The following is a 25495-nucleotide window of genomic DNA, read 5'->3' on the forward strand; positions in this document are numbered from 1 at the left end:
GATATATATGTCTCTGAAAGAGAATCAAGCGTGTGTACAGCGGCATAAACGCAGCAGTGATAGGATTGGTGAGGTTCGGTGAGCAAATGAAGACCCTTTGAAGTCATATTGCATGGTACCCATTCAATGGTTCTCAACTCTCCAGGTTTAAGGGATTCTTCCTTCAGGTAAAACATGCATGAGGAACCCAGAGTATGATCCAACGTGTGATCGGGAAACGTGTTCAAATGTGTCTCAGTTTTCGTCCCCTGGTACTCGGGTGCAACATTCCAGACGCTTTACTAACACTCTCCCCACTTGGAGAGTCAGTGCCTTTAACCTCCTGTTTGGCCCAGTTTGCAATTTCTGCGGAAAATGAACAGGAATAGGGAGAACACATGAGAGACTAGCTGGAGGTGTCTGGACGGGCAAATTTAACTCTCATTTCCCACCAGGAAGAGGAATTAACCAAAGGCTCAGCGAGCCGTGCCGGAACCACACTAGGGCCTGAAGCAATCTTGCGTTGTTGCGGCCAGCTCACAAGAAAGCGAGTTGAAGAAAGGAGCTCAGGGGCACTGTAATTCACAAACCTGCAGAGTTATAAATGACAGCTATCGTCCAAAAATATATTGAAGTAAGGCTGCCAAGAGGACTTGAAAGTGGGGCAGAATTGCAGGAAACCGATTTCAGGAGGTAGACTGGAATTGCATGTAAAGCATAGGAAAAGAGGCAGAACGTCCACAATGATGCACTTGGACAAAAAGGACATATGCGTTTTTTCCTGAATATATTCAGGAAAAAACGCATACGCCCTTTTTGGCCAACCAAGCAAGCTTGCAAAGGAAATCTGCACTACAATGAAGTCTCACTGCCCCCCGGTCAAAAGGGCCATCTGAAAAAAGTGTAAAATCCAGAAAGGCAGGACAGGCCATGGAGAACTGGGAGCCTAGTTAGACTGATGGGCGGGATGTAAATTGCCAATAGCCACTCTGGAGAAGTGTATGGTGTTTCCTGAAACATCTAAAAAACAAAGCAACAGAGCCTAGGGCACTTCCACTTATGGTCTTATAGATTAGGGAAATTAAAATCAAAAAGACACAGCCACCCCAAAGTTTGGAACGGCTCTGTTTACAAGAACCTCGTTTACGGTACAAGTTCAATATCGCAGAAAGCGAAAAATGGATAAAGAAGTTGTGGTACTTACGTACAATGCAATATCACTCAGCAATGAAATCTATGTCATCAGGCCAGTAGCAGCATAATGAGTGGATTCAGGTATGATGATTCTAAGTAAAATAAGTCACACAGAAAAAGAAACATCATAAGATATCACTAATACACGGAATGTAAACTTGCCTACACAGGAACTGAATTACAAAACAGAATAGGGTCTCAAATGTAGAAAACCAACTTATGCTTTCTTAAGGGGAAAGGTGAGTTGGGGTGCTGCATAAAACCAGAGATTGAAATTAACACAGATACCTTTCCATAAGACAAATATGTAATAGACAAGAGCTACTGCTTGCTCAACGAAGTGGACTCAACACCCCATATTAAACGCCTAAGAATATACCTGACTAGTAAGAATCTTAAAACCTATGGATTTATATGTCTCCGAAAGAGAAACAAACATGTGTACAGTGGCATAAACGCAGCTGTGATAGGATTGGTGAGGTTCGGTGAGCAAATGCAGACCCTTGGAAGTCATATTGCATGGTACCCATTCCATGGTTCTCAACTCTCCAGGTTTAATGGATTCTTCCTTCAGCTAAAACATGCATGTGGAACCCAGAGTATGATCCACCGTGTGATCGGGAAACGTGTTCAAATGTGTCTCAGATTTCGTCCCCTGGTACTCGGGTGCAACATTCCAGACACTTTACTAACACTCTCCCCACTTGGAGAGTCAGTGCCTTTAACCTCCTATTTGGCCCAATTTGCAAATTCTGCTGAAGATGAACAGGAATAGGGAGAACCAATGAGAGACTAGCTGGAGGTGTCTGGACGGGCAAATTTAACTCTCATTTCCCACCAGGAAGAGGAATTAACCAAAGGCTCAGCCTGCCGTGCCGGAACGACACTAGGGCCTGAAGCAATCCTGCGGTGTTGCGGCCAGCTCACAAGAAAGCGAGTTGAAGAAAGGAGCTCAGGGGCACTGTAATTCACAAACCTGCAGAGTTATAAATGACAGCTATCGTCCAAAAATATATTGAAGTAAGGCTGCCAAGAGGACTTGAAAGTGGGGCAGAATTGCAGGAAACCGATTTCAGGAGGTAGACTGGAATTGCATGTAAAGCATAGGAAAAGAGGCAGAACGTCCACAATGATGCACTTGGCCAAAAACGGTGTAGGCGTTTTTTCCTGAATATATTCAGGAAAAAACGCATACGCCCTTTTTGGCCAACGAAGCAAGCTTGCAAAGGAAATCTGCACTACAATGAAGTCTCACTGCCCCCCGGTCAAAAGGGCCATCTGAAAAAAGTGTAAAATCCAGAAAGGCAGGACAGGCCATGGAGAACTGGGAGCCTAGTTAGACTGATGGGTGGGATGTAAATTACCAACAGCCACTCTGGAGAAGTGTATGGTGTTTCCTGAAACATCTAAAAAACAAAGCAACAGAGCCTAGGGCACTTCCACTTATGGTCCTATAGATTAGGGAAATTAAAATCAAAAAGACACAGCCACCCCAAAGTTTGGAACGGCTCTGTTTACAAGAACCTCGTTTACGGTACAAGTTCAATATCGCAGAAAGCGAAAAATGGATAAAGAACTTGTGGTACTTACGTACAATGCAATATCACTCAGCAATGAAATCTATGTCATCAGGCCAGTAGCAGCATAATGAGTGGATTCAGGTACGATGATTCTAAGTGAAATAAGTCACACAGAAAAAGAAACATCATAAGATATCACTAATACACGGATTGTAAACTTGGCTACACAGGAACTGAATTACAAAACAGAATAGGGTCTCAAATGTAGAAAACCAACTTATGCTTGCTTAAGGGGAAAGGTGAGTTGGGGTGCTGCATAAAACCAGAGATTGAAATTAGCACAGATACCTTTCCATAAGCCAAATATGTAATAGACAAGAGCTACTGCTTGCTCAACGAAGTGGACTCAACACCCCATATTAAACGCCTAAGAATATACCTGACTAGTAAGAATCGTAAAACCTATGGATATATATGTCTCCGAAAGAGAATCAAGCGTGTGTACAGCGGCATAAACGCAGCAGTGATAGGATTGGTGAGGTTCGGTGAGCAAATGAAGACCCTTTGAAGTCATATTGCATGGTACCCATTCCATGGTTCTCAACTCTCCAGGTTTAAGGGATTCTTCCTTCAGGTAAAACATGCATGAGGAACCCAGAGTATGATCCAACTTGTGATCGGGAAACGTGTTCAAATGTGTCTCAGTTTTCGTCCCCTGGTACTCGCGTGCAACATTCCAGACGCTTTACTAACACTCTCCCCACTTGGAGAGTCAGTGCCTTTAACCTCCTGTTTGGCCCAGTTTGCAATTTCTGCGGAAAATGAACAGGAATAGGGAGAACACATGAGAGACTAGCTGGAGGTGTCTGGACGGGCAAATTTAACTCTCATTTCCCACCAAGAAGAGGAATTAACCAAAGGCTCAGCGAGCCATGCCGGAACCACACTAGGGCCTGAAGCAATCATGCGGTGTTGCGGCCAGCTCACAAGAAAGCGAGTTGAAGAAAGGAGCTCAGGGGCCCTGTAATTCACACACCTACAGAGTTATACATGACAGCTATCGTCCAAAAATATATTGAAGTAAGGCTGCCAAGAGGACTTGAAAGCGGGTCAGAATTGCAGGAAACCGATTTCAGGAGGTAGACTGGAATTGCATGTAAAGCATAGGAAAAGAGGCAGAACGTCCACAATGATGCACTTGGCCAAAAAGGGCGTATGCGTTTTTTCCTGAATATATTCAGGAAAAAACGCATACGCCCTTTTTGGCCAACCAAGCAAGCTTGCAATGGAAATCTGCACTACAATGAAGTCTCACTGCCCCCCGGTCAAAAGGGCCATCTGAAAAAAGTGTAAAATCCAGAAAGGCAGGACAGTCCATGGAGAACTGGGAGCCTTGTTATGCTGATGGGCGGGATGTAAACTGCCAACAGCCACTCTGGAGAAATGTATGGTGTTTCCTGAAACATCTAAAAAACAAAGCAACAGAGCCTAGAGCACTTCCACTTATGGTCCTATAGCTTAGGGAAATTAAAATCAAAAAGACACAGCCACCCCAAAGTTTGGGACGGCTCTGTTTACAAGAACCTCGTTTACGGTACAAGTTCAATATCGCAGAAAGAGAAAAATGGATAAAGAAGTTGTGGTACTAACGTACAATGCATTATCACTCAGCAATGAACTCTATGTCATCAGGCCCATAGCAGCATAATGAGTGGATTCAGGTACGATGATTCTAAGTGAAATATGTCACACAGAAAAAGAAACATCATAAGATATCACTAATACACGGAATGTAAACTTGGCTACACAGGAACTGAATTACAAAACAGAATAGGGTCTCAAATGTAGAAAACCAACTTATGCTTGCTTAAGGGGAAAGGTGAGTTGGGGTGCTGCATAAAACCAGAGATTGAAATTAGCACAGATACCTTTCCATAATACAAATATGTAATAGACAAGAGCTACTGCTTGCTCAATGAAGTGGACTCAACACCCCATATTAAACGCCTAAGAATATACCTGACTAGTAAGAATCTTAAAACCTATGGATTTATATGTCTCCGAAAGAGAATCAAGTGTGTGTACAGCGGCATAAACGCAGCAGTGATAGGATTGGTGAGGTTCGGTGAGCAAATGCAGACCCTTTGAAGTCATATTGCATGGTACCCATTCCATCGTTCTCAACTCTCCAGGTTTAAGGGATTCTTCCTTCAGCTAAAACATGCATGTGGAACCCAGAGTATGATCCACCGTGTGATCGGGAAACATGTTCAAATGTGTCTCAGTTTTCGTCCCCTGGTACTCGGGTGCAACATTCCAGACGCTTTACTAACACTCTCCCCACTTGGAGAGTCAGTGCCTTTAACCTCCTGTTTGGCCCAGTTTGCAATTTCTGCGGAAAATGAACAGGAATAGGGAGAACCAATGAGAGACTAGCTGGAGGTGTCTGGACGGGCAAATTTAACTCTCATTTCCCACCAAGAAGAGGAATTAACCAAAGGCTCAGCGAGCCGTGCCGGAACCACACTAGGGCCTGAAGCAATCCTGCGGTGTTGCGGCCAGCTCACAAGAAAGCGAGTTGAAGAAAGGAGCTCAGGGGCCCTGTAATTCACAAACCTGCAGAGTTATACATGACAGCTATCGTCCAAAAATATATTGAAGTAAGGCTGCCAAGAGGACTTGAAAGCGGGTCAGAATTGCAGGAAACCGATTTCAGGAGGTAGACTGGAATTGCATGTAAAGCATAGGAAAAGAGGCAGAACGTCCACAATGATGCACTTGGCCAAAAAGGGCGTATGCGTTTTTTCCTGAATATATTCAGGAAAAAACGCATACGACCTTTTTGGCCAACCAAGCAAGCTTGCAAAGGAAATCTACACTACAATGAAGTCTCACTGCCCCCCGGTCAAAAGGGCCATCTGAAAAAAGTGTAAAATCCAGAAAGGCAGGACAGGCCATGGAGAACTGGGAGCCTAGTTAGACTGATGGGCGGGATGTAAATTGCCAACAGCCACTCTGGAGAAGTGTATGGTGTTTCCTGAAACATCTAAAAAACAAAGCAACAGAGCCTAGGGCACTTCCACTTATGGTCCTATAGATTAGGGAAATTAAAATCAAAAAGACACAGCCACCCCAAAGTTTGGAACGGCTCTGTTTACAAGAACCTCGTTTACGGTACAAGTTCAATATCGCAGAAAGCAAAAAATGGATAAAGAAGTTGTGGTACTTACGTACAATGCAATATCACTCAGCAATGAAATGTATGTCATCAGGCCAGTAGCAGCATAATGAGTGGATTCAGGTACGATGATTCTAAGTGAAATAAGTCACACAGAAAAAGAAACATCATAAGATATCACTAATACACGGAATGTAAACTTGCCTACACAGGAACTGAATTACAAAACAGAATAGGGTCTCAAATGTAGAAAACCAACTTATGCTTGCTTAAGGGGAAAGGTGAGTTGGGGTGCTGCATAAAACCAGAGATTGAAATTAGCACAGATACCTTTCCATAATACAAATATGTAATAGACAAGAGCTACTGCTTGCTCAATGAAGTGGACTCAACACCCCATATTAAACGCCTAAGAATATACCTGACTAGTAAGAATCTTAAAACCTATGGATTTATATGTCTCCGAAAGAGAATCAAGTGTGTGTACAGCGGCATAAACGCAGCAGTGATAGGATTGGTGAGGTTCGGTGAGCAAATGCAGACCCTTTGAAGTCATATTGCATGGTACCCATTCCATGGTTCTCAACTCTCCAGGTTTAAGGGATTCTTCCTTCAGCTAAAACATGCATGTGGAACCCAGAGTATGATCCACCGTGTGATCGGGAAACATGTTCAAATGTGTCTCAGTTTTCGTCCCCTGGTACTCGGGTGCAACATTCCAGACGCTTTACTAACACTCTCCCCACTTGGAGAGTCAGTGCCTTTAACCTCCTGTTTGGCCCAGTTTGCAATTTCTGCGGAAAATGAACAGGAATAGGGAGAACCAATGAGAGACTAGCTGGAGGTGTCTGGACGGGCAAATTTAACTCTCATTTCCCACCAGGAAGAGGAATTAACCAAAGGCTCAGCGAGCCGTGCCGGAACCACACTAGGGCCTGAAGCAATCCTGCGGTGTTGCGGCCAGCTCACAAGAAAGCGAGTTGAAGAAAGGAGCTCAGGGGCCCTGTAATTCACAAACCTGCAGAGTTATACATGACAGCTATCGTCCAAAAATATATTGAAGTAAGGCTGCCAAGAGGACTTGAAAGCGGGTCAGAATTGCAGGAAACCGATTTCAGGAGGTAGACTGGAATTGCATGTAAAGCATAGGAAAAGAGGCAGAACGTCCACAATGATGCACTTGGCCAAAAAGGTCGTATGCGTTTTTTCCTGAATATATTCAGGAAAAAACGCATACGCCCTTTTTGGCCAACCAAGCAAGCTTGCAAAGGAAATCTGCACTACAATGAAGTCTCACTGCCCCCCGGTCAAAAGGGCCATCTGAAAAAAGTGTAAAATCCAGAAAGGCAGGACAGGCCATGGAGAACTGGGAGCCTAGTTAGACTGATGGGCGGGATGTAAATTGCCAACAGCCACTCTGGAGAAGTGTATGGTGTTTCCTGAAACATCTAAAAAACAAAGCAACAGAGCCTAGGGCACTTCCACTTATGGTCCTATAGATTAGGGAAATTAAAATCAAAAAGACACAGCCACCCCAAAGTTTGGAACGGCTCTGTTTACAAGAACCTCGTTTACAGTACAAGTTCAATATCGCAGAAAGCAAAAAATGGATAAAGAAGTTGTGGTACTTACGTACAATGCAATATCACTCAGCAATGAAATGTATGTCATCAGGCCAGTAGCAGCATAATGAGTGGATTCAGGTACGATGATTCTAAGTGAAATAAGTCACACAGAAAAAGAAACATCATAAGATATCACTAATACACGGAATGTAAACTTGCCTACACAGGAACAGAATTACAAAACAGAATAGGGTCTCAAATGTAGAAAACCAACTTATGCTTGCTTAAGGGGAAAGGTGAGTTGGGGTGCTGCATAAAACCAGAGATTGAAATTAGCACAGATACCTTTCCATAATACAAATATGTAATAGACAAGAGCTACTGCTTGCTCAATGAAGTGGACTCAACACCCCATATTAAACGCCTAAGAATATACCTGACTAGTAAGAATCTTAAACCTATGGATTTATATGTCTCCGAAAGAGAATCAAGTGTGTGTACAGCGGCATAAACGCAGCAGTGATAGGATTGGTGACGTTCGGTGAGCAAATGCAGACCCTTTGAAGTCATATTGCATGGTACCCATTCCATGGTTCTCAACTCTCCAGGTTTAAGGGATTCTTCCTTCAGCTAAAACATGCATGTGGAACCCAGAGTATGATACACCGTGTGATCGGGAAACGTGTTCAAATGTGTCTCAGTTTTCGTCCCCTGGTACTCGGGTGCAACATTCCAGACGCTTTACTAACACTCTCCCCACTTGGAGAGTCAGTGCCTTTAACCTCCTGTTTGGCCCAGTTTGCAATTTCTGCGGAAAATGAACAGGAATAGGGAGAACCAATGAGAGACTAGCTGGAGGTGTCTGGACGGGCAAATTTAACTCTCATTTCCCACCAGGAAGAGGAATTAACCAAAGGCTCAGCGAGCCGTGCCGGAACCACACTAGGGCCTGAAGCAATCCTGCGGTGTTGCGGCCAGCTCACAAGAAAGCGAGTTGAAGAAAGGAGCTCAGGGGCCCTGTAATTCACAAACCTTCAGAGTTATACATGACAGCTATCGTCCAAAAATATATTGAAGTAAGGCTGCCAAGAGGACTTGAAAGCGGGTCAGAATTGCAGGAAACCGATTTCAGGAGGTAGACTGGAATTGCATGTAAAGCATAGGAAAAGAGGCAGAACGTCCACAATGATGCACTTGGCCAAAAAGGTCGTATGCGTTTTTTCCTGAATATATTCAGGAAAAAACGCATACGCCCTTTTTGGCCAACCAAGCAAGCTTGCAAAGGAAATCTTCACTACAATGAAGTCTCACTGCCCCCCGGTCAAAAGGGCCATCTGAAAAAAGTGTAAAATCCAGAAAGGCAGGACAGGCCATGGAGAACTGGGAGCCTAGTTAGACTGATGGGCGGGATGTAAATTGCCAACAGCCACTCTGGAGAAGTGTATGGTGTTTCCTGAAACATCTAAAAAACAAAGCAACAGAGCCTAGGGCACTTCCACTTATGGTCCTATAGATTAGGGAAATTAAAATCAAAAAGACACAGCCACCCCAAAGTTTGGAACGGCTCTGTTTACAAGAACCTCGTTTACAGTACAAGTTCAATATCGCAGAAAGCAAAAAATGGATAAAGAAGTTGTGGTACTTACGTACAATGCAATATCACTCAGCAATGAAATGTATGTCATCAGGCCAGTAGCAGCATAATGAGTGGATTCAGGTACGATGATTCTAAGTGAAATAAGTCACACAGAAAAAGAAACATCATAAGATATCACTAATACACGGAATGTAAACTTGCCTACACAGGAACTGAATTACAAAACAGAATAGGGTCTCAAATGTAGAAAACCAACTTATGCTTGCTTAAGGGGAAAGGTGAGTTGGGGTGCTGCATAAAACCAGAGATTGAAATTAACACAGATACCTTTCCATAAGCCAAATATGTAATAGACAAGAGCTACTGCTTGGTCAACGAAGTGGACTCAACACCCCATATTAAACGCCTAAGAATATACCTGACTAGTAAGAATCTTAAAACCTATGGATTTATATGTCTCCGAAAGAGAATCAAGCGTGTGTACAGCGGCATAAACGCAGCAGTGAAAGGATTGGTGAGGTTCGGTGAGCAAATGAAGACCCTTTGAAGTCATATTGCATGGTACCCATTCCACGGTTCTCAACTCTCCAGGTTTAAGGGATTCTTCCTTCAGCTAAAACATGCATGTGGAACCCAGAGTATGATCCAACGTGTGATCGGGAAACGTGTTCAAATGTGTCTCAGTTTTCGTCCCCTGGTACTCGGGTGCAACATTCCAGACGCTTTACTAACACTCTCCCCACTTGGAGAGTCAGTGCCTTTAACCTCCTGTTTGGCCCAGTTTGCAATTTCTGCAGAAAATGAACAGGAATAGGGAGAACCAATGAGAGACTAACTGGAGGTGTCTGGACGGGCAAATTTAACTCTCATTTCCCACCAGGAAGAGGAATTAACCAAAGGCTCAGCGTGCCATGCCAGTACCACACTAGGGCCTGAAGCAATCCGGCGGTGTTGCGGCCAGCTCACAAGAAATCGAGTTGAAGAAAGGAGCTCAGGGACCCTGTAATTCACAAACCTGCAGAGTTATACATGACAGCTATCGTCCAAAAATATATTGAAGTAAGGCTGCGAAGAGGACTTGAAAGCAGGGCAGAATTGCAGGAAACCGATTTCAAGAGGTAGACTGGAATTGCATGTAAAGCATAGGAAAAGAGGCAGAACGTCCACAATGATGCACTTGGCCAAAAAGGGCGTATGCGTTTTTTCCTGAATATATTCAGGGAAAAAACGCATACGCCCTTTTTGGCCAACCAAGCAAGCTTGCAAAGGAAATCTGCACTACAATGAAGTCTCACTGCCCCCCGGTCAAAAGGGCCATCTGAAAAAAGTGTAAAACCCAGAAAGGCAGGACAGGCCATGGAGAACTGGGAGCCTAGTTAGGCTGATGGGCGGGATGTAAATTGCCAACAGCCACTCTGGAGAAGTGTATGGTGTTTCCTGAAACATCTAAAAAACAAAGCAACAGAGCCTAGGGCACTTCCACTTATGGTCCTATAGCTTAGGGAAATTAAAATCAAAAAGACACAGCCACCCCAAAATTTGGGACGGCTCTGTTTACAGGAACCTCATTTACGGTACAAGTTCAATATCACAGAAAGCGAAAAATGGATAAGGAAGTTGTGGTACTAACGTACAATGCAATATCACTCAGCAATGAAATCTATGTCATCAGGCCCATAGCAGCATAATGAGTGGATTCAGGTACGATGATTCTAAGTGAAATAAGTCAAACAGAAAAAGGAACATCATAAGATATCACTAATACACGGAATGTACACTTGGCTACACAGGAACTGAATTACAAAACAGAATAGGGTCTCAAATGTAGAAAACCAACTTATGCTTGCTTAAGGGGAAAGGTGAGTTGGGGTGCTGCATAAAACCAGAGATTGAAATTAACACAGATACCTTTCCATAAGCCAAATATGTAATAGACAAGAGCTACTCCTTGCTCAACGAAGTGGACTCAACACCCCATATTAAACGCCTAAGAATATACCTGACAAGTAAGAATCTTAAAACCTATGGATTTATATGTCTCCGAAAGAGAATCAAGCGTGTGTACAGTGGCATAAACGCAGCAGTGAAAGGATTGGTGAGGTTCGGTGAGCAAATGAAGACCCTTTGAAGTCATATTGCATGGTACCCATTCCACGGTTCTCAACTCTCCAGGTTTAAGGGATTCTTCCTTCAGCTAAAACATGCATGTGGAACCCAGAGTATGATCCAACGTGTGATCGGGAAACGTGTTCAAATGTGTCTCAGTTTTCGTCCCCTGGTACTCGGGTGCAACATTCCAGACGCTTTACTAACACTCTCCCCACTTGGAGAGTCAGTGCCTTTAACCTCCTGTTTGGCCCCGTTTGCAATTTCTGTGGAAAATGAACAGGAATAGGGAGAACCAATGAGAGACTAGCTGGAGGTGTCTGGACGGGCAAATTTAACTCTCATTTCCCACCAGGAAGAGGAATTAACCAAAGGCTCAGCGTGCCATGCCGGTACCACACTAGGGCCTGAAGCAATCCTGCAGTGTTGCGGCCAGCTCACAAGAAAGCGAGTTGAAGAAAGGAGCTCAGGGGCCCTGTAATTCACAAACCTGCAGAGTTATAAATGAAAGCTATCGTCCAAAAATATATTGAAGTAAGGCTGCCAAGAGGACTTGAAAGTGGGGCAGAATTGCAGGAAACCGATTTCAGGAGGTAGACTGGAATTGCATGTAAAGCATAGGAAAAGAGGCAGAACGTCCACAATGATGCACTTGGCCAAAAAGGGCGTATGCATTTTTTCCTGAATATATTCAGGAAAAAACGCATATGCACTTTTTGGACAACCAAGCAAGCTTGCAAAGGAAATCTGCACTATAATGAAGTCTCACAGCTCCCCGGTCAAAAGGGCAATCTGAAAAAAGTGTAAAATCCAGAAAGGCAGGACAGGCCATGGAGAACTGGGAGTTTTGTTATGCCAATGGGCGTGATGTAAATTGCCAACAGCCACTCTGGAGAAGTGTATGGTGTTTCCTGAAACATCTAAAAAACAAAGCAACAGAGCCTAGGGCACTTCCAGTTATGGTCCTATAGCTTAGGGAAATTAAAATCAAAAAGACACAGCCACCCCAAAGTTTGGGACGGCTCTGTTTACAAGAACCTCGTTTACGGTACAAGTTCAATATCGCAGAAAGCGAAAAATGGATAAAGAAGTTGTGGTACTTACGTACAATGCAATATCACTCAGCAATGAAATCTATGTCATCAGGCCAGTAGCAGCATAATGAGTGGATTCAGGTACGATGATTCTAAGTGAAATAAGTCACACAGAAAAAGAAACATCATAAGATATCACTAATACACGGAATGTAAACTTGGCTACACAGGAACTGAATTACAAAACAGAATAGGGTCTCAAATGTAGAAAACCAACTTATGCTTGCTTAAGGGGAAAGGTGAGTTGGGGTGCTGCATAAAACCAGAGATTGAAATTAACACAGATACCTTTCCATAAGCCAAATATGTAATAGACAAGAGCTACTGCTTGCTCAACGAAGTGGACTCAACACCCCATATTAAACGCCTAAGAATATACCTGACTAGTAAGAATCTTAAAACCTATGGATTTATATGTCTCCAAAAGAGAATCCAGCGTGTGTACAGCGGCATAAACGCAGCAGTGATAGGATTGGTGAGGTTCGGTGAGCAAATGCAGACCCTTTGAAGTCATATTGCATGGTACCCATTCCATGGGTCTCAACTCTCCAGGAGTAAGGGATTCTTCCTTCAGCTAAAACATGCATGTGGAACCCAGAGTATGATCCACCATGTGATCGGGAAACGTGTTCAAATGTGTCTCAGTTTTCGTCCCCTGGTACTCGGGTGCAACATTCCAGACGCTTTACTAACACTCTCCCCACTTGGAGAGTCAGTGCCTTTAACCTCCTGTTTGGCCCAGTTTGCAATTTCTGCGGAAAATGAACAGGAATAGGGAGAACCAATGAGAGACTAGCTGGAGGAGTCTGGACGGGCAAATTTAACTCTCATTTCCCACCAGGAAGAGGAATTAACCAAAGGCTCAGCGAGCCATGCCGTAACTACACTAGGGCCTGAAGCAATCCTGCGGTGTTGCGGCCAGCTCACAAGAAAGCGAGTTGAAGAAAGGAGCTCAGGGGCCCTGTAATTCACACACCTGCAGAGTTCTAAATGACAGCTATCGTCCAAAAATATATTGAAGTAAGGCTGCCAAGAGGACTTGAAAGCGGGGCAGAATTGCAGGAAACCGATTTCAGGAGGTAGACTGGAATTGCATGTAAAGCATAGGAAAAGAGGCAGAACGTCCACAATGATGCACTTGGCCAAAAAGGGCGTATGCGTTTTTTCCTGAATATATTCCTGAATATATTCAGGAAAAAACGCATACGCCCTTTTTGGCCAACCAAGCAAGCTTGCAAAGGAAATCTGCACTACAATGAAGTCTCACTGCCCCCCGGTCAAAAGGGCCATCTGAAAAAAGTGTAAAATCCAGAAAGGCAGGACAGGCCATGGAGAACTGGGAGCCTTGTTATGCTGATGGGCGTGATGTAAATTGCCAACAGCCACTCTGGAGAAGTGTATGGTGTTTCCTGAAACATCTAAAAAACAAAGCAACAGAGCCTAGGGCACTTCCACTTATGGTACTATAGCTTAGGGAAATTAAAATCAAAAAGACACAGCAACCCCAAAGTTTGGGACGGCGCTGTTTACAAGAACCTCATTTACGGTACAAGTTCAATATCGCAGAAAGCGAGAAATGGATAAAGAAGTTGAGGTACTTACGTACAATGCAATAACACTCAGCAATGAAATCTATGTAATCAGGCCCTTAGCAGCATAATGAGTGGATTCAGGTACGATGATTCTAAGTGAAATAAGTCACACAGAAAAAGAAACATCATAAGATATCACTAATACACGGAATGTAAGCTTGGCTACACAGGAATTGAATTACAAAACAGAACAGGGTCTCAAATGCAAAAAAGCAACTTATGCTTGCTTAAGGGGAAAGGTGAGTTGGGGTGCTGCATAAAACCAGAGATTGAAATTAGCACAGATACCTTTCCATAAGCCAAATATGTAATAGACAAGAGCTACAGCTTTCTCAACGAAGTGGACTCAACACCCCATATTAAACGCCTAAAAATATACCTGACTAGTAAGAATCTTAAAACCTATGGATTTATATGTCTCCGAAAGAGAATCAAGCATGTTTACAGTGGCATAAACGCAGCAGTGATAGGATTGGTGAGGTTCGGTGAGCAAATGCAGACCCTTTGAAGTCATATTGCATGGTACCCATTCCATGGTTCTCAACTCTCCAGGTTTAAGGGATTCTTCCTTCAGCTAAAACATGCATGTGGAACCCAGAGTATGATCCACCGTGTGATCGGGAAACGTGTTCAAATGTGTCTCAGTTTTCGTCCCCTGGTACTCGGGTGCAACATTCCAGACGCTTTACTAACACTCTCCCCACTTGGAGAGTCAGTGCCTTTAACCTCCTGTTTGGCCCAGTTTGCAAATTCTGCGGAAAATGAACAGGAATAGGGAGAACCAATGAGAGACTAGCTGGAGGAGTCTGGACGGGCAAATTTAACTCTCATTTCCCAACAGGAAGAGGAATTAACCAAAGGCTCAGCGAGCCATGCCGGAACCACACTAGGGCCTGAAGCAATCCTGCGGTGTTGCGGCCAGCTCACAAGAAAGCGAGTTGAAGAAAGGAGCTCAGGGACCCTGTAATTCACACACCTGCAGAGTTCTAAATGACAGCTATCGTCCAAAAATATATTGAAGTAAGGCTGCCAAGAGGACTTGAAAGCGGGGCAGAATTGCAGGAAACCGATTTCAGGAGGTAGACTGGAATTGCATGTAAAGCATAGGAAAAGAGGCAGAACGTCCACAATGATGCACTTGGCCAAAAAGGGCGTATGCTTTTTTTCCTGAATATATTCCTGAATATATTCAGGAAAAAACGCATACGCCCTTTTTGGCCAACCAAGCAAGCTTGCAAAGGAAATCTGCACTACAATGAAGTCTCACTGCCCCCCGGTCAAAAGGGCCATCTGAAAAAAGTGTAAAATCCAGAAAGGCAGGACAGGCCATGGAGAACTGGGAGCCTTGTTATGCTGATGGGAGGGATGTAAATTGCCAACAGCCACTCTGGAGAAGTGTATGGTGTTTCCTGAAACATCTGAAAAACAAAGCAACAGAGCCTAGGGCACTTCCATTTTTGGTCCTATAGATTAGGGAAATTAAAATTAAAACAGACACAGCCACCCCAAAGTTTGGGACGGCTCTGTTTACAAGAACCTCATTTACGATAAAAGTTCAATATCGCAGAAAGCGAAAAATGGATAAACAAGTTGTGGTACTTACGTACAATGCAATATCACTCAGCAATGAAATCTATGTCATCAGGCCAGTAGCAGCATAATGAGTGGATTCAGGTACGATGATTCTAAGTGAAATAAGTCACACAGAAAAAGAAACATCATAAGGTATCACTAATACACGGAATGTAAACTTGGCTACACAGGAACTGAATTACAAAACAGAATAGGGTCTCAAATGTAGAAAACCAACTTATGCTTGCTTAAGGGGAAAGCTGAGTTGGGGTGCTGCATAAAACCAGAGATTGAAATTAGCACAGATACATTTCCATAAGTCAAATATGTAATAGACAAGAGCTACTGCTTGCTCAACGAAGTGGACTCAACACCACATATTAAACGCCTAAGAATATACCTGACTAGTAAGAATCTTAAAACCTATGGATTTATATGTCTCCGAAAGAGAATCCAGCGTGTGTACAGCGGCATAAACACAGCAGTGATAGGATTGGTGAGGTTCGGTGAGCAAATGCAGACCCTTTGAAGTCATATTGCATGGTACCCATTCCATGGGTCTCAACTCTCCAGGTTTAAGGGATTCTTCCTTCAGCTAAAACATGCATGTGGAACCCAGAGTATGATCCACCGTGTGATCGGGAAACGTGTTCAAATGTGTCTCAGTTTTCGTCCCCTGGTACTCGGGTGCAACATTCCAGACGCTTTACTAACACTCTCCCCACTTGGAGAGTCAGTGCCTTTAACCTCCTGTTTGGCCCAGTTTGCAATTTTTGTGGAAAATGAACAGGAATAGGGAGAACCAATGAGAGACTAGCTGGAGGTGTCTGGACGGGCAAATTTAACTCTCATTTTCCACCAGGAAGAGGAATTAACCAAAGGCTCAGCGAGCCATGCCGGAACCACACTAGGGCCTGAAGCAATCCTGCGGTGTTGCGGCCAGCTCACAAGAAAGCGAGTTGAAGAAAGGAGCTCAGGGGCCCTGTAATTCACACACCTGCAGAGTTCTAAATGACAGCTATCGTCCAAAAATATATTGAAGTAAGGCTGCCAAGAGGACTTGAAAGCGGGGCAGAATTGCAGGAAACCGATTTCAGGAGGTAGACTGGAATTGCATGTAAAGCATAGGAAAAGAGGCAGAACGTCCACAATGACGCACTTGGCCAAAAAGGGCGTATGCGTTTTTTCCTGAATATATTCCGGAAAAAACGCATACGCCCTTTTTGGCCAACCAAGCAAGCTTGCAAAGGAAATCTGCACTACAATGAAGTCTCACTGCCCCCTGGTCAAAAGGGCCATCTGAAAAAAGTGTAAAATCCAGAAAGGCAGGACAGGCCATGGAGAACTGGGAGCCTTGTTATGCTGATGGGCGTGATATAAATTGCCAACAGCCACTCTGGAGAAGTGTATGGTGTTTCCTGAAACATCTAAAAAACAAAGCAACAGAGCCTAGGGCACTTCCACTTACGGTCCTATAGATTAGGGAAATTAAAATCAAAAAGACACAGGCACCCCAAGTTTGGGACGGCTCTGTTTACAAGAAGCTCTTTTACGGTACAAGTTCAATATCGCAGAAAGCGAAAAATGGATAAAGAAGTTGTGGTACTTACGTACAATGAAATATCACTCAGCAATGAAATCTATGTCATCAGACCAGTAGCAGCATAATGAGTGGATTCAGGTACGATGATTCTAAGTGAAATAAGTCACACAGAAAAAGAAACATCATAAGATATCACTAATACACGGAATGTAAACTTGGCTACACAGGAACTGAATTACAAAACAGAATAGGGTCTCAAATGTAGAAAACCAACTTATGCTTGCTTAAGTGGAAAGGTGAGTTGAGGTGCTGCATAAAACCAGAGATTGAAATTAGCACAGATACCTTTCCATAAGCCAAATACGTAATAGACAAGAGCTACTGCTTGCTCAACGAAGTGGACTCAACACCCCATATTAAACGCCTAAGAATATACCTGACTAGTAAGAATCTTAAAACCTATGGATTTATATGTCTCCGAAGGAGAATCAAGTGTGTGTACAGCGGCATAAACGCAGCAGTGATAGGATTGGTGAGGTTCGGTGAGCAAATGCAGACCCTTTGAAGTCATATTGCATGGTACCCATTCCATGGTTCTCAACTCTCCAGGTTTAAGGGATTCTTCCTTCAGCTAAAACATGCATGTGGAACCCAGAGTATGATCCACCGTGTGATCGGGAAACGTGTTCAAATGTGTCTCAGTTTTCGCCCCCTGGTACTCGGGAGCAACATTCCAGACGCTTTACTAACACTCTCCCCACTTGGAGAGTCAGTGCCTTTAACCTCCTGTTTGGCCCAGTTTGCAATTTCTGCGGAAAATGAACAGGAATAGGGAGAACCAATGAGAGACTAGCTGGAGGTGTCTGGACGGGCAAATTTAACTCTCATTTCCCACCAGGAAGAGGAATTAACCAAAGGCTCAGCGAGCCATGCCGGAACCACACTAGGGCCTGAAGCAATCCTGCGGTGTTGCGGCCAGCTCACAAGAAAGCCAGTTGAAGAAAGTAGCTCAGGGGCACTGTAATTCACAAACCTTCAGAGTTCTAAATGACAGCTATCGTCCAAAAATATATTGAAGTAAGGCTGCCAAGAGGACTTGAAAGCGAGGCAGAATTGCAGGAAACCGTTTTCAGGAGGTAGACTGGAATTGCATGTAAAGCATAAGAAAAGAGGCAGACCGTCCATTATGATGCACTTGGCCAAAAAGGGCGTATGCGTTTTTTCCTGAATATATTCAGGAAAAAACGCATACGCCCTTTTTGGCCAACCAAGCAAGCTTGCAAAGGAAATCTGCACTACAATGAAGTCTCACTGCCCCCCGGTCAAAAGGGCCATCTGAAAAAAGTGTAAAATCCAGAAAGGCAGGACAGACCATGGAGAACTGGGAGCCTACTTAGGCTGATGGGCGGGATGTAAATTGCCAACAGCCACTCTGGAGAAGTGTATGGTGTTTCCTGAAACATCTGAAAAACAAAGCAACAGAGCCTAGGGCACTTCCATTTTTGGTCCTATAGATTAGGGAAATTAAAATCAAAAAGACACAGCCACCCCAAAGTTTGGGAGAGCTCTGTTTACAAGAACCTCATTTACGATACAAGTTCAATATCGCAGAAAGCGAAAAATGGATAAAGAAGTTGTGGTACTTAAGTACAATGCAATATCACTCAGCAATGAAATCTATGTTATCAGGCCAGTAACAGCATAATGAGTGGATTCAGGTACGATGATTCTAAGTGAAATAAGTCACACAGAAAAAGAAACATCATAAGGTATCACTAATACACGGAATGTAAACTTGGCTACACAGGAACTGAATTACAAAACAGAATAGGGTCTCAAATGTAGAAAACCAACTTATGCTTGCTTAAGGGGAAAGGTGAGTTGGGGTGCTGCATAAAACCAGAGATTGAAATTAGCACAGATACCTTTCCATAAGCCAAATATGTAATAGACAAGAGCTACTGCTTGCTCAACGAAGTGGACTCAACACCCCATATTAAACGCCTAAGAATATACCTGACTAGTAAGAATCTTAAAACCTATGGATTTATATGTCTCCGAAAGAGAATCCAGCGTGTGTACAGCGGCATAAACGCAGCAGTGATAGGATTGGTGAGGTTCGGTGAGCAAATGCAGACCCTTTGAAGTCATATTGCATGGTACCCATTCCATGGGTCTCAACTCTCCAGGTTTAAGGGATTCTTCCTTCAGCTAAAACATGCATGTGGAACCCAGAGTATGATCCACCGTGTGATCGGGAAACGTGTTCAAATGTGTCTCAGTTTTCGTCCCCTGGTACTCGGGTGCAACATTCCAGATGCTTTACTAACACTCTCCCCACTTGGAGAGTCAGTGCCTTTAACCTCCTGTTTGGCCCAGTTTGCAATTTCTGTGGAAAATGAACAGGAATAGGGAGAACCAATGAGAGACTAGCTGGAGGTGTCTGGACGGGCAAATTTAACTCTCATTTCCCACCAGGAAGAGGAATTAACCAAAGGCTCAGCGAGCCATGCCGGAACCACACTAGGGCCTGAAGCAATCCTGCGGTGTTGCGGCCAGCTCACAAGAAAGCCAGTTGAAAAAAGGAGCTCAGGGGCACTGTAATTCACAAACCTTCAGAGTTATAAATGACAGCTATCGTCCAAAAATATATTGAAGTATGGCTGCCAAGAGGACTTGAAAGCAGGGCAGAATTGCAGTAAACCGATTTCAGGAGGTAGACTGGAATTGCATGTAAAGCATAGGAAAAGAGGCAGAACGTCCACAATGATGCACTTGGCCAAAAAGGGCGTATTCTTTTTTTCCTGAATATATTCAGGAAAAAACGCATACGCCCTTTTTGGCCAACCAAGCAAGCTTGCAAAGGAAATCTGCACTACAATGAAGTCTCACTGCCCCCCGGTCAAAAGGGCCATCTGAAAAACCTGTAAAATCCAGAAAGGCAGGACAGGCCATGGAGAACTGGGAGCCTTCTTATGCTGATGGGCGGGATGTAAATTGCCAACAGCCACTCTGGAGAAATGTATGGTGTTTCCTTAAACATCTAAAAAACAAAGCAACAGAGCCTAGGGCACTTCCACTTATGGTCCTATAGCTTAGGGAAATTAAAATCAAAAAGACACAGCCACCCCAAAGTTTGGGTCGGCTCTGTTTACAAGAACCTCATTTATGGTACAAGTTCAATATCGCAGAAAGCGAAAAATGGATAAAGAAGTTGTGGTACTTACGTACAATGCAATATCACTCAGCAATGAAATCTATGTCATCAGGCCAGTAGCAGCATAATGAGTGGATTCAGGTACGATGATTCTAAGTAAAATAAGTCACACAGAAAAAGAAACATCATGAGGTATCACTAATACACGGAATGTAAACTTGGCTACACAGGAACTGAATTACAAAACAGAATAGGGTCTCAAATGTAGAAAACCAACTTATGCTTGCTTAAGGGGAAAGGTGAGTTGGGGTGCTGCATAAAACCAGAGATTGAAATTAGCACAGATACATTTCCATAAGTCAAATATGTAATAGACAAGAGCTACTGCTTGCTCAACGAAGTGGACTCAACACCACATATTAAACGCCTAAGAATATACCTGACTAGTAAGAATCTTAAAGCCTATGGATTTATATGTCTCCGAAAGAGAATCAAGCATGTGTACAGCGGCATAAACGCAGCAGTGATAGGATTGGTGAGGTTCGGTGAGCAAATGCAGACCCTTTGAAGTCATATTGCATGGTACCCATTCCATGCGTCTCAACTCTCCAAGTAAGGGATTCTTCCTTCAGCTAAAACATGCATGTGGAACCCAGAGTATGATCCACCGTGTGATCGGGAAACGTGTTCCAATGTGTCTCAGTTTTCGTCCCCTGGTACTCGGGTGCAACATTCCAGACACTTTACTAACACTCTCCCCACTTGGAGAGTCAGTGCCTTTAAACTCCTATTTGGCCCAGTTTGCAATTTCTGTGGAAAATTAACAGGAATAGGGAGAATCAATGACAGACTAGCTGGAGGTGTCTGGACGGGCAAATTTAACTCTCATTTCCCACCAGGAAGACGAATTAACCAAAGGCTCAACGAGCCATGCCGAAACCACACTAGGGCCTGAAGCAATCCTGCGGTGTTGCGGCCAGCTCAGAAGAAAGCGAATTGAAGAAAGAAGCTCAGGGACACTGTAATTCACAAGCCTGCAGAGTTATAAATGACAGCTATCATCCAAAAATATATTGAAGTAAGGCTGCCAAGAGGACTTGAAAGCGGGGCAGAATTGCAGGAAACCGATTTCAGGAGGTAGACTGGAATTGCATGTAAAGCATAGGAAAAGAGGCAGAACGTCCACAATGATGCACTTGGCCAAAAAGGGCGTATGCGTTTTTTCCTGAATATATTCAGGAAAAAACGCATACGCCCTTTTTGGCCAACCAAGCAAGCTTGCAAAGGAAATCTGCACTACAATGAAGTCTCACTGCCCCCCGGTCAAAAGGGCCATCTGAAAAAAGTGTAAAATCCAGAAAGGCAGGACAGGCCATGGAGAACTGGGAGCCTTCTTATGCTGATGGGCGGGATGTAAATTGCCAACAGCCACTCTGGAGAAGTGTATGGTGTTTCCTGAAACATCTAAAAAACAAAGCAACAGAGCCTAGGGCACTTCCACTTATGGTCCTATAGATTAGGGAAATTAAAATCAAAAAGACACAGCCACCCCAAAGTTTGGGACGGCTCTGTTTACAAGAACCTCATTTACGGTACAAGTTCAATATTGCAGAAAGCGAAAAATGGATAAAGAAGTTGTGGTACTTACGTACAATGCAATACCACTCAGCAATGAAATCTATGTCATCAGGCCAGTAGCAGCATAATGAGTGGATTCAGGTACGATGATTCTAAGTGAAATATGTCACACAGAAAAACAAACATCATAAGATATCACTAATACACGGAATGTAAACTTGGCTACACAGGAACTGAATTACAAAACAGAATAGGGTCTCAAATGTAGAAAACCAACTTATGCTTGCTTAAGGGGAAAGGTGAGTTGGGGTGCTGCATAAAACCAGAGATTGAAATTAGCACAGATACCTTTCCATAAGCCAAATATGTAATAGACAAGAGCTACTGCTTGCTCAACGAAGTGGACTCAACACCCCATATTAAACGCCTAAGAATATACCTGACTAGTAAGAATCTTAAAACCTATGGATTTATATGTCTCCGAAAGAGAATCCAGCGTGTGTACAGCGGCATAAACGCAGCAGTGATAGGATTGGTGAGGTTCGGTGAGCAAATGCAGACCCTTTGAAGTCATATTGCATGGTACCCATTCCATGGTTCTCAACTCTCCAGGTTTAAGGGATTCTTCCTTCAGCTAAAACATGCATGTGGAACCTAGAGTATGATCCACCATGTGATCGGGAAACGTGTTCAAATGTGTCTCAGTTTTCATCCCCTGGTACTCGGGTGCAACATTCCAGACGCTTTACTAACACTCTCCCCACTTGGAGAGTCAGCGCCTTTAACCTCCTGTTTGGCCCAGTGTGCAATTTCTGCGGAAAATGAAAAGGAATAGGGAGAACCAATGAGAGACTAGCTGGAGGTGTCTGGACGGGCAAATTTAACTCTCATTTCCCACCAGGAAGAGGAATTAACCAAAGGATCAGCGAGCCATGCCGGAACCACACTAGGACCTGAAGCAATCATGCGGTGTTGCGGCCAGCTCACAAGAAAGCCAGTTGAAAAATAGAGCTCAGGGGCACTGTAATTCACAAACCTTCAGAGTTATAAATGACAGCTATCGTCCAAAAATATATTGAAGCAAGGCTGCCAAGAGGACTTGAAAGCGGGGAAGAATTGCAGGAAACCAATTTCAGGAGGTAGACTGGAATTGCATGTAAAGCATAGGAAAAGAGGCAGAACGTCCACAATGATGCACTTGGCCAAAAAGGGCGTATGCGTTTTTTCCTGAATATATTCAGGAAAAAACGCATACGCCCTTTTTGGCCAACCAAGCAAGCTTGCAAAGGAAATCTGCACTACAATGAAGTCTCACTGTCCCCCGGTCAAAAGGGCCATCTGAAAAAAGTGTAAAATCCAGAAAGGCAGGACAGGCCATGGAGAACTGGGAGCCTTCTTATGCTGATGGGTGGGATGTAAATTGCAAACAGCCACTCTGGAGAAGTGTATGGTGTTTCCTGAAATATCTAAAAAACAAAGCAACAGAGCGTAGGGCACTTCCACTTATGGTCCTATAGCTTAGGGAAATTAAAATCAAAAAGACACAGCCACCCCAAGTTTGGGACGGCTCTGTTTACAAGAACCTCGTTTACGGTACAAGTTCAATATCGCAGAAAGCGAAAAATGGATAAAGAAGTTGTGGTACTTACGTACAATGCAATATCACTCAGCAATGAAATCTATGTCATCAGGCCAGTAGCAGCATAATGAGTGGATTCAGGTACGATGATTCTAAGTGACATAAATCACACAGAAAAAGAAACATCATAAGGTATCACTAATACACGGAATGTAAACATGGCTACACAGGAACTGAATTACAAAACAGAATAGGGTCTCAAATGAAGAAAACCAACTTACGCTTGCTTAAGAGGAAAGGTTAGTTGGGGTGCTGCATAAAACCAGAGATTGAAATTAATACAGATACCTTTCCATAAGCCAAATATGTAATAGACAAGAGCTACTGCTTGCTCAACGAAGTGGACTCAACACCACATATTAAACGCCTAAGAATACACCTGACTAGTAAGAATCTTAAAACCTATGGATTTATATGTCTCCGAAAGAGAATCAAGCGTGTTTACAGCGGCATAAACGCAGCAGTGATAGGATTGGTGAGGTTCGGTGAGCAAATGCAGACCCTTTGAAGTCATATTGCATGGTACCCATTCCATGGTTCTCAACTCTCCAGGTTTAAGGGATTCTTCCTTCAGCTAAAACATGCATGTGGAACCCAGAGTATGATCCACCGTGTGATCGGGAAACGTGTTCAAATGTGTCTCAGTTTTCGTCCCCTGGTACTCGGGTGCAACATTCCAGACGCTTTACTAACACTCTCCCCACTTGGAGAGTCAGTGCCTTTAACCTCCTGTTTGGCCCAGTTTGCAATTTCTGAGGAAAATGAACAGGAATAGGGAGAACCATTGAGAGACTAGCTGGAGGTGTCTGGACGGGCAAATTTAACTCTCATTTCCCACCAGGAAGAGGAATTAACCAAAGGCTCAGCGAGCCATGCCGAAACCACACTAGGGCCTGAAGCAATCCTGCGGTGTTGCGGCCAGCTCACAAGAAAGCGAGTTGAAGAAAGGAGCTCAGGGGCACTGTCATTCACAAACATGCAGAGTTATACATGACAGCTATCGTCCAAAAATATATTGAAGTAAGGCTGCCAAGAGGACTTGAAAGCGGGGCAGAATTGCAGGAAACCGATTTCAGGAGGTAGACTGGAATTGCATGTAAAGCATAGGAAAAGAGGCAGAACGTCCACAATGATGCACTTGGCCAAAAAGGGCGTATGCGTTTTTTCCTGAATACATTCAGGAAAAAACGCATACGCACTTTTTGGCCAAGGAAGCAAGCTTGCAAAGGAAATCTGCACTACAATGAAGTCTCACTGCCCCCCGGTCAAAAGGGCCATTTGAAAAAAAGTGTAAAATCCAGAAAGGCAGGACAGGCCATGGAGAACTTAGAGCCTAGTTAGACTGATGGGCGGGATGTAAATTTCCAACGGCCACTCTGGAGAAGTGTATGGTGTTTCCTGAAACATCTAAAAAACAAAGCAACAGAGCCTAGGGCACTTATACTTATGGTCCTATAGATTAGGGAAATTAAAATCAAAAAGGCACAGCCACCCCAAAGTTTGGGACGGCTCTGTTTACAAGAACCTCATTTACGGTACAAGTTCAATATCGCAGAAAGCGAAAAATGGATAAAGAAGTTGTGGTACTTACGTACAATGCAATATCACTCAGCAATGAAATCTATGTCATCAGGCCAGTAGCAGCATAATGAGTGAATTCAGGTACGATGATTCTAAGTAAAATAAGTCACACAGAAAAAGAAACATCATGAGGTATCACTAATACACGGAATGTAAACTTGGCTACACAGGAACTGAATTACAAAACAGAATAGGGTCGCAAATGTAGAAAACCAACTTATGCTTGCTTAAGGGGAAAGGTGAGTTGGGGTGCTGCATAAAACCGGAGATTGAAATTAGCACAGATACATTTCCATAAGTCAAATATGTAATAGACAAGAGCTACTGCTTGCTCAACGAAGTGGACTCAACACCCCATATTAAACGCCTAAGAATATACCTGACTAGTAAGAATCTTAAAGCCTATGGATTTATATGTCTCCGAAAGAGAATCAAGCATGTGTACAGCGGCATAAACGCAGCAGTGATAGGATTGGTGAGGTTCGGTGAGCAAATGCAGACCCTTTGAAGTCATATTGCATGGTACCCATTCCATGGGTCTCAACTCTCCAGGTTTAAGGGATTCTTCCTTCAGCTAAAACATGCATGTGGAACCCAGAG

At 43.6% G+C, this 25495-nt stretch overlaps 1 long non-coding RNA gene across 1 annotated transcript; it reads right to left on the minus strand.

Moving 5' to 3' along the window:
• Positions 1 to 1176: 1176 nt before the first annotated feature.
• Positions 1177 to 18680, minus strand: LOC137231073 (uncharacterized). The gene is made up of 2 exons (XR_010946398.1): positions 18584 to 18680; positions 1177 to 1265 (listed from the first exon to the last, which is right to left on the minus strand). It is a non-coding gene; the product is annotated as an uncharacterized lncRNA (long non-coding RNA).
• Between the last annotated feature and the right edge of the window lie 6815 nt (positions 18681 to 25495).

The sequence above is a fragment of the Pseudorca crassidens genome, chromosome 1 (assembly GCF_039906515.1).
Source record: "Pseudorca crassidens isolate mPseCra1 chromosome 1, mPseCra1.hap1, whole genome shotgun sequence".
NCBI classification, from domain to species: Eukaryota; Metazoa; Chordata; class Mammalia; order Artiodactyla; family Delphinidae; genus Pseudorca; species Pseudorca crassidens.